A 10893-nucleotide genomic window follows, 5' to 3' on the forward strand; every position below is an offset into this window, starting at 1 on the left:
CCTATGTGTCTATAAACAAAGTGTATTGTGCAAAACTAGTGCAGTGAGTTGAGAGGAACGACCAGCGGGGCCCCTCCCAACCGGGCGGGGGCAGGAGGCGCACCCACTCACCAATCCCCCACCCACCCACCGGCACCCTGGCGGCATATGGGACCAGCCTGGCGGGGCGATAAGGGTCACCCCCCCGGATACTGGGGCCCGCCCGAGGTGCCAGGAGGCCCACCGGAGCGGGGTAGGCACACCACCGCCACCCACCCGGAGCCCCGGGCCATGGATGGAGCCCCCGGCCCAAGGGAGGGGGAGGAAGGCGGACAGGGGAGGGGGAAAGGATGGGGGAAGGAGATGACAAGAAGGGCAAGGGGTGGCGGCAGGGCCGCAGAGAGAGGGGGAGAGGAGGAGGAAGGGTGACGAGGGAGAGGGGACAGGGAGCCGGAGGACGGGCGGGGAGAGGCGAGGAGGGAGAGGCAGCAAGGGGGAGGAAAGGGGAGGGGAGAGGAGAGAAAAAAAGAGAGCAATGATGATGACATGTCAAATCAGTAAAATTACAGAATGAACAATACTGAGCTCTCAAGAAAAAAAAGAATAAAAACATGAGTTGGACATCTAAGTTTTTATTTCAACACTCCTTAGACCACATCCGGATGATTGAAATAAATACATTGAATAATGTCTATTGACAAAATAAAGTAAATAAATAACTGCACAACTGGATCATTGGGTGTACGAGAATGTGCTGGACTGTCATTAGCGAGTCTTTATAACTCTATGAAATGTTTAGTCCTGCAATGCTTGTTTATTTAATTGTTTTCATCCGTGACCATCCACTAGCTTAGCTTGCAGTTAAGTCTCCAGCAATCATGGTGCTGTGGCGGTTGTGGGTGGCGGGCTAGTGGGGGATCGTGGGAGGAGCGGGGGCTGTGGGCCGTTGGGGTGCCTGATGGGCCTGCCGTGCCCCGCTCTGCTGCGTTGGGCTTGGGGCGCGGGCCATGTTGGGGTGAGGGGCGCTCCTGGCTCCTGGGTTTACTCTCCGGCCGGTGGAACCTGCGGGGCCCGGGGGTTGTACCTTGGCGCTGCCGCGGCCTGGGGGACCCCGTGGGTTGTGCTTGCTCTTGCTCTGTTGGAATTTAGATGCTTCTGGGGTTGGTGAAAAACTCACACGCGCGCACATATGCACACACACGCACATACAAAAAAAAGTAAAAGAGAAAAAAAAGATAAGAGAGAGCAATGACGATGACATGTTGAATCGGTAAGATTACCGAATGAACAATACTGACCTCTCGCTCCAAAAAAATAAGGAAAAAAAGAAATAAATTTAGATGTGTAATTTGACCGTTTTTGTTTCTGTTTGTTTTTTAATGTGTTGTATAATGAGTTCAACAGTGGCAACTGGTGACTTGTCAAGTATTGTACATATTTCAAAACCCCCAGAGTAAAAGAGCATCTGTCTCAAAAACTGTCCGGACTCCACAAGGTACAGATTGAATCACAGTAATCTGGATTATAGAAGTAATCACAACCACCTTGTGCTATTTTTGCATATTGATATTTTATTGGTTGTTTGAATACACATATGTTAATCCCGTCAATTAAAAGCATATGTGAAATGCCTAAATTGTAATTGCAATCTTCAATAATGACGTTGCATTTATTGCCACCCAGAAATGTTCCGGACAGGCCAAAACAAATCTTTTGGACCATACCTTTATTGAAAAAAAGTTACTTGATATGTACAACCAAATCAAACTACAACATATCCAAAAGCACACACAGAATGCCACATGCTTTTTGTAATAAGGCAAAGACTTGTTGTAATTGGAAAATATTTAACACGTTCAACTAACATTTATTTCATTTTTCAAGAGAGAGAGGAAGAGGGTGTACAACTGTGCCATGATGGAAAACAGAAAGGAGGTATCTTATAAGGATTCAACTAATTTAATATTAATAATAGTATTTTTTTTTTTTTTAAAGGTAATATCTGCGGTAATTAAAGTTATTCTGTCATTTTTATGTCTGTTTTTCTCAGAGTTTCAGATGGTCGTTGTGGAGACCCTAATGTCCATCCTTGAGTGAGATGAGTTAAAGAGCCTCAACTCTTGGGAGAAATCAAAGCTGAGAGTGGACAGTTGCCCATGAAAACTCTGGAGACGTGATGTCCTGGGAAATTACAAATAGGTGTATTTTTTTTCTTCTGCGTTTTAGTTTATGCATCCCAGGCAGGTATTGTCTGGATTTTTTTATATTTTTTTAAACTATTTCTGTAATTTTGTATTAGACTTTGAGCCACTTATCCACCCCAATTTTAAAACAAAACAAATGTTTAAATTATATTGGTAACATTGTTTTTAAAAAAAAAATTTTTATTGCAATATGTTTAAAAATGTGAGAATTAAAATATATTGTTTTCACATTCAAATGTTTGTGATGGTTGAATAATGTTTTTAAAACAATGTATTGATTGAGATTTCAGTAGGATAGTTTAGTCAATGTCAACATAATGAGATGTATTTATATCCAGTAGTAAAATAAGCATGACATTAGTGTTACTGAAATCTAATTAAAAGTTACAAAAACATGTGATGTGAATTGTCATCCTGGAACTACATCAAGGTAAGGATCACAGGTCAAATTTGGTCCCTTGTTTAGACAACCTTATTTAACATTCAATTTTGACAACTTTAATTTCCTTTAATATTGGTTTGTTGTAATACACATTTAACAGACATCTATACAACATCTAATGGAGTTAAAATTTGGTATAAAAGTGAACATATAGCAAACATCTAAATTTAGATGTCTTTAAATAGACGTCTATTAGCAGTTATTTAAACCGTATACAATTGTTATAAAATTGGTATAAAAATAAACATCTAGAAAATGTCTATATTTAGACTTCTATAAATCAATATTTATTAGCGGTTATTTAAACATCAAAGAATAGACGAGGGGTCTATTAGACGTCTATCTACGCTTAGACGTCCAAAAAAAACGTTCATTTTTAGACCAGTTGTAGACCGTTTAGCCTAGATGTCTAAGTACCATTTAGACGTCTTTAAGACCGAAAAATGCTTGGTGGGTTAGTACATTACAGAAGCTCTAATGTAGGGCTTACACTGTATTTCATGAGAAGCAGTCCTCAGTCATCCTCTTTTTCAGCATAGTAGTAAAACATATCTCTTCGGCTCGGAGGTCGCCATCGTGAATGGTCATATGATCCCAAACACGTGATCAACGCAACTTTAAGCAGCTATGTGCCTAGTGTGCACAGAACATAGCCATTCGCACCGGGAGCCGAAGTTGCAGCGCCGGTTATGTGTGCATTGTGTTAAATTAAAAGGAGCCCGTGCGTCCACTAGAGACTTAAATAAACGAGTACTCGAGGCAGGAAAAAGCCCTTGAGGATTTTTCATACTGAAGGTACTCAATTTACTCGATGAAACGTTTCAGCCCTAGAGTTGAAACTTTTTCTGACAGGGGACTCTGCCAGATGTTCCCAGCAAACCAGCACAATGTTTGGGTCTGCCATGTCGGATTGGCATCTTCCCCCACCATCGGAGCCAACGCACCACCAGGTGGTGATCAGTTAACAGCACTTGCCCTGTCCACCAAGGTAAATGCCGAGAGTGACCGCGCTCGAAGGTCAAAGAGGCTGGGTTCCGGTTAAGATCCGCTTTTATACATGAGGATCTCGTCAGCCGGAACCCTGGAAATGTCCTTTTATGACTTATTTTTCAAGTGACTCATGCACGTGGCAGACACACAGATGGAGCCGGCGGGGATCGGGATTCCAAATCCGACCCCGCTGTTGGGACAGTAGATCCAACCGACTGGGCAGGATCCACAGTTCGGAGGAGCAGAGACTGCTGAGGAGAGGGAACCAAGTCTGGGCTGACCAAATATGTGAACCTCCAGAAGGACCGTCTGAAGGGTCAGATCAATGAGGGGGAGAGGTGGGAAAGCATACAGCAGGCCCCTTGGCCTGGGGTGTGCCAGAGCATCCTGGCCTAGCGGGCTGCTCTGTTCCTTCAGGGAATACCAGAGGACAGAGGGAGTGAACTCCTCGAAGGCAAAAAGATCTACTGTCACCTTTTCAAAGCGACTCCAAATGGCGCTCACCACTTCCGGGTGGAGACGCCGACGATGACCGCCCCTGGGCAGCGGTCGCTACTGCGCGACAGTCAAGAGCGAGCGTCGTTGTCCATAACAGTCACCAATCGACGTGCAATGAGTGTGCGCAAGTAAACAGGCTGCTGCTATCTTTGTGTGGGAGAGAAGGCGAAAACCGGCCTCTTCACCAACGGAACAAACAAACCCACAAGTGCTCACAGCAACATGTAAGTGGTCGTTAGTGTTGTCATAAACTAGCAAAAGTCATGACAGACAATATCAAAGCCATCAAACAACATCAAGGCGGCTGGTGACCCACGGACGGAAACGCATAAGTTGCGAGGCAATACAAGCTAGGAAAGGGTCACAAAATAACCGTACAACCACTAGCTAGTTGTATTTAAAACAAGTCAAAGCAACCGTAGGCAAGATGGCAACACCATACGTACTCACAAACTTGAAGCCGCACTCAACGATGAGACGCGAAGATCATGGAAAGATGGAAGGTGATCTCCAACGTCCGTACATATATTTCATAAGTCAAAAAATACTAGCCGTCGCAGCCAAGGGGGGCGGGGAACCTCGCTGCCCCGATCCACAAGATCACAGGACGGTGACGGCGACGAAGAACGGCGGTAAATGCCGAGAGTGAGCGCGCTAGAAGGTCAAAGAGGCTGGGTTCCGGTTAAGATCCGCTTTTATACATGAGGATCTCGTCAGCCGGAACCCTGGAAATGTCCTTTTATGACTTCTTTTTCAAGTGACTCATGCACGTGGCAGATTTCCGTGCTGTTTCAGCACCGCCCCTTGCAGTTAGGAGGGACAAAATAGAACAATACCAAGGTTATTAATTTTGGAATTTTCATTTTGGTTAGTTTTTATTTCGTTTTGAGTTTTGTTTTTTAAATTTTAGTTAGTTTTAATTAGTTTTCAGGGTGGTTCTGTTAAATTTGACTAGTTTTAGTTATTTAAAAAAAACTTCACTTTAAAAAACACCATGGGGAAATTAGAAAAGTAACGCATTTCTTACCTAATGTCGAATTTTGGCTACATTAAATGGAAAAAGAAGGCTAGCCGACCCTTTGGAGAAAAAAGTCAAGCCTAGGAGCTACGTCATCGAAAGGTGCTTTTCTATTGGCTGCTGCTAGATTACGTCTCTTCTGTGACACACTTTCAAACGCCCTTATTCCAGGTAATATCGAAATTTATATACTTATCCCCAAAGGCTCATGCATTAAATAAATTACCAAAGACTAAAACAAAGGAGGCGGCATAGTGGCTGACTGGTTAGCAAGTCCGCCTCCCAGTGCACTTGCGTGGGTTTTCTCCGGGTGCTTCCACTCACATTTCAAAGACATGCATGGCAGGTTAATTGAACACTCCAAATTGCCCATAGGTGTGATTGTGAGTGTGGATGGTTGTTCGTTTCTGTGTGCCCTGCGATTGGCTGGCAACCAGTTCAGGGTGTACCCCGCCTACTGCCCGAAACCAGCTGGGATAGGCTCCAGCGCCCCCCGTGACCCTTGTGAGGACAAGCGGTTAAGAAAATGGATAGATGGATGGATAAAACAAAGGACATTTTCGCTATAATTATTATATAAGTATATAACTTTTAGTTCTTGTAAACATGATATGCCGTTTCAGTTAGTTTGTTTTTTTAAAAGCATTTTCGTTTTTATTTTTTCCGTTAACAAAATTGTTTTTTGGGTTATTTTTAGTTTTTTCGTCAGTTTTTGTTATCTAAAATAACCTTGAACTTATACAAACTAAAACTATCAAACAAAAACATGCAATTTTTTGTGGGTGGGGGTTAATTTTACACATCCCTATGTGACAGCACCGTATTTATTATTGTAGCATCAGCACTTTGTATATTTGCATAACTGTTGTTTATCACTATTCCACAACACTAGATATTTTAAAGAGCTCTGGAAATCTGCAGTATTTTCACAGTTGTTGCTCATAATGTTCATAATTACTACACTACTGATCACTTAATATGGTGTGCTGACTATCTGCATCTGTACAATTATCATTGCATCATAATTACTGCACTACTGGTCACTTCATTTTGCCCTCTGCGTAGTTTTCATAGCTGTCATTGTTTGCTGCGAACGCACTAATAGTATCCTTACATTGCCTAATGACTCTGTATTTATGTGTTACATCCTAAATGTTCTTTTTGCTGTGGTTGCTTGTTGCGTTAATTCTAGAGTGGCTCTAACTACCAGAGAAAAATTGCTCATATTTTTACATACTTGGCCAATTAAGAGGATTCTGATTCAGTGTCCAATGGCAACAAAAAGGCGTTTGTATTCTCAGTTTGATTAGCCCCAGGTCTTTGTAATGACCACAGAGGGTGTGCTCTGCTGAGGCTGGGCTTTGTGGTGACCACAGCCCACAATGATGCACCCTATGCAAGCCATGGCAGAATTAGTTGGTGGGACTGTTACAGTCGTTGTCCTCAAGAGATGTCCTAAAATGCCCAAATATTTATAATAATAATAATAATAATTAATAAATAAATAAATAATACAGTCCGGACAACACGTTGAAACCAAAGATTGTGTGTGTACATGTGTGTGTGTAGACAATCCCAAAATGAAATATTGGTGGAAATGTGCAGAAAAGCATTTATTGCTAATCATGTCTAAAATTGTGAAATGTGTTTTAAGCCCCACGCCTTTTCTTGTGACTTTAACATTAACCTTCCATTAACCATTACATATGAGTTTGATCACACATCAGTCAATAATGTTAATTTAAAATTTCTTTTTTTAAGAGATGGTGTTTTCATATTATGGTAAAGCAACAATCTATTGGAAGGGCTATTTCAAACTGTAAAAGGTCTTTCAGTACTAAGTATTTCATGCTGAAATGAATTATGATTCTGAATGTGTTTCTTAGCAATAATCTGATGGAGAGGTCATTCCCTTTCAGATTGGTGATACCAAAGTGATGGAAGTGTCCTCTGTCTTGCCTTAACCTTCCACTGTAATTTGGCCCAGTGGAATATAACAAATAGTGGACATAATTGAACATTAGTACCCTGATGATTTCTGGCAGTGTTAGCAAGGATTCTTCCAGGTCAACATTTATGTCACTTAAAGGGAAAAATGGTACTAATGTTGCTCTTTGATCTCAGTTAAACGATAATAGAGGTCACAAATGAGTCTTTCAGGAAAGTAACTCAGAAAGAGTAACAGTAGATATAATGTATCATGCCCGACATTAAAGTCTTACAGCATGTAGAATATGTCTATAAAGCAGAGTGTGAGGAAAATATTTGATCTAAATTTTATATAAATTCATATACAAGTGGTGACTTTTATGTGAATATTCAAAGCTGTTACATCATTTTGATTGTAATCAGTATTGAAGTTTTATCCGCTTAACTGCTTTAAAATATGGTGCTATGGAGCTGATGAACTGTTTTCATTGTTTTTTTCAATATTTACAGCAATAATAAAATCATTTTAATGTAAGGAGGAAAAGCGCTATATAAATGAAGTACCATTTACCATAACATCAGGTGAACTTTCAAGAACAAATTTTAATATTGTCACGGTCATATATTTATACCGCATATAAATTGACATCATTTCTATTGTGTCAAAACAAATGTTCTTGTTAAAACCTGGAAGTTCAAAACTATTTACAAGAACTTGTAGGTAAAAAAGAAAGCATATCTTTAAAAAAAAACATTTTTTTAATGTGTTCCTCAGCATTATCTAAATCTGGCTGAACTTAATCTTTTTATCCTGTCAGAAAAAAAGAAAAGAAAAAAAGCCACATGATTTTAGCACAATTTACTGGCATCCTGAAAAATGTTAACGTGCAATTATGGTGTCAGACAGCAGGAAGATAAGGGTTTGGCTCACCAAGGGCTCTTTGACAGGTGCATTGTGGGAAAATTGATTCTTACATAGGGGGTAAGTGAATTGTCATTACCCATCTGTTTCTTGTGACACATGGCTGGGTGCCTTACGATTTGTTACAACAGTTTGGAATTGGCCTGCCACCTTTTCCGCATCTTGCGTCCGACTCTCCAGATTAGAAGGGAAAGACTGAAAGCCTTCTCTTCATAGTTCAAGAGCTCAGCTTCTGAGGGGTTACACATCAGTCATGCTGGGGGTGAAGTTGAGCAGAAAAATGCACCCATGATAAATGTTTGCGCTTTATCCCTGCCTGCTTATTCAGACATCAAAAGTTAGACAGGCAGAGAGGAAGGAAAACTGAAAGGGCCCGGGGGTTGGACAGGGAAAGCGCTATGTTTGGAAAGCTTGTCATTGTAAAAACCATCACAAGGTAGAAATCAATATAATATCTGTTGCCTCCATTAGCTTGATTAAAAAGAGCAGTGGAGGAAGGGGGCTGGGAGATTCTGCAGGCTTAACAAATTTATTCAATGAATTATAACAGGGAGCTTTTTGGCTGTTAAAATGAGACAAATGAAAGAGACAGTGTTGTCTGTCTGATTTTTCAAGACCCAGAGGGTGGTCCCATCAGAACAATGTAGCTCATACAGAATGGCACTGAGAGAGTCAATAAATACACATTGTTTGTCATCTGCTACTTTACAAAAACAAATAATAATAATAATCAATGGAGAAGTGTCTATGCACAGCCGCCAATGGTCAGGTGCTGGTATCAGAAAAAAAGTCTCCCCCGCAAACTGACAGAACTTTACTTCAAGAGTTCATTTGAGGGAAACAACACATTTCACGCGTTGTTAATAATAATAATAATAACTAGAGCTGTGAGCAGCTATAAAGGGCCCTCACAACCCTGGCCACGTTGATGTACTTGCACATTGGGGTACTCTCATGACAAGAACCCTTTTTGCCAGGGCTTTGTGTGGGCAACTTTGTTGTACGTCAATGGCTGTTACAATTGCCTACAAATTTCCGCAGCTTGAAACGTACAACTGGGAATGCTTCTTTAAGAAAGAATTGTGAAACACAAAATATGATGCCCCACCTCTGGGGGACTTCCTGTTAGGTTTAGCATATGGCACCAAAATACTTTTTTGTAGGTTGTGGGGTGTTAGATATGTGTCAAAATTTTCGTACCTCTAGGTGATTTGTACAACCGGGAATGCTTCGTTAAGAAGGAATTTTGAAACACAAAATTTGATGCTCCGCCCCGTCATATAATATGTCGAAAACTGTTCATTACCACCCCCTAATGTTGTCTGTTGTCTCAGATATTGAGATGGTATCGCCCATGTTGAAATTCAATCAGGTTAACTGTGTAGGACAAGGGGGCAAAAGTATGTCCTCTGTAAATGTGCAAAAATTGACCAAAATTGGACTTTCAAGTACTCATAGCTCACTTCATTTTAGGGTATGGCTACGACACATTTTTTGTTTGTCTCTGGGTGCTACAAGTGCCATCCAATTTTTGTAGTCGTAGGTCAAACAAAGCGGGATAAGGCCCCGTTCAACCCATGAAGGCGGCGCTGAAGACCCATTTTTTTGTACTTGTGCATGGCAACTTCAAAATTAAAAAAATTTCGCCAGGTGCCATGTGTGTGTAAAATTTGGTGAGTTTTTGTTCATGTCTACTGTCTCCCCAGATAGCAAAATGTGGTTGAATCAATCTATGTTGAGATCTAAAGTTTAAATTATATATAAAAGTGCAAGGTTGATAAAATGTTGAGTCAGTTTGCTTTTCAACCATAAATCACACAATATCAATGTTGGTTCAACCAACATCTAAATCCGAACGTACATGCATTATTTGGTTAATTTTATATTGAATTCCAAAGTTTAAATATAAATCACACAATATCAATGTTGATTCAACTATCATCTAAATTAGAATCTCCATCCATCCATCCATCCATTTTCTTAACCAATTGTCCTCACAAGGGTCGCGGGAGGCACTGGAGCCTATCCCAGCTGGCTTCGGGCAGTAGGCGGGGTACACCCTGAACTGGTTGCCAGCCAATCGCAGGGCACACAGAGACAACTTTTATACCAAATTTAAACTCCATTAGACGTCGTATAGATGTCTGTTAAGCATATATTATTCACAACAAACTAATATTAAAGGAAATTAAAGTTGTCAAAATTGAATGTTAAATCAGGTTGTCTAAAAAAGGGACCAAATTTAACTTGTGATCCTTACCTTGATGTAGTTCCAGGATGACAATTCACATCACGTGTTTTTGGAATTTTTAATTAAGTTTCCGTAACACTAATGCCATGCTTTTTTTTTTACCATTGGATATACAGTAAATACATCTCTTGATGTTCACATTAACCAAACTATCATACTTAAATCTAAATCAATAAATTGATTTTCAAACATTATCCAATCATCACAAACATTTGAAAGTGAAAACAATATATTTTTAATGTCTTCACACATTTTTAAACATATTGCAATTAAATAAAAAGAAATACAATATTTCCAATATAATATAAACATTTGCAAATGCATGGGATGCATAAATCAAAACACAGAAGAAAAAGAAAAAAATACACCTATTCCTAATTTCCAAGGACATCATGTCAAAAGTCTCCAGAGTTTTTATGGGCAACTGATTCGATTTCTCCCCAAGAGTTGAGGCTCTTTAAGTCATTCAAGGGCATTAGGGTCTCCACAACGACCATCTGAAACTCTGAGACAAACAGACATAAAAATAACAGAATAACTTTATAATAATATAGAATAAAAATAACGGATATTACATTTTTTTCATTATTAAATTAATTCAATCCTTATAAAATACCTCCTTTCTGTTTTCCGTGCTGGCACATTTGTACACCCTCTTCC

General features: G+C 40.2%; 1 long non-coding RNA gene across 2 annotated transcripts; it reads right to left on the reverse strand.

Annotated features, from left to right (window-relative positions):
• Nucleotides 1-595: 595 nt before the first annotated feature.
• Nucleotides 596-5120, reverse strand: LOC144048332 (uncharacterized). 2 transcript variants are annotated; one of them, XR_013293321.1, is made up of 2 exons: nt 4564-5120; nt 596-1134 (listed from the first exon to the last, which is right to left on the reverse strand). It is a non-coding gene; the product is annotated as an uncharacterized LOC144048332 (long non-coding RNA). The 2 variants fall into 2 exon arrangements; XR_013293320.1 differs by having other exon boundaries at nt 4560-5120.
• Between the last annotated feature and the right edge of the window lie 5773 nt (nt 5121-10893).

The sequence above is a fragment of the Vanacampus margaritifer genome, chromosome 3 (genome assembly GCF_051991255.1).
Source record: "Vanacampus margaritifer isolate UIUO_Vmar chromosome 3, RoL_Vmar_1.0, whole genome shotgun sequence".
NCBI classification, from domain to species: Eukaryota; Metazoa; Chordata; class Actinopteri; order Syngnathiformes; family Syngnathidae; genus Vanacampus; species Vanacampus margaritifer.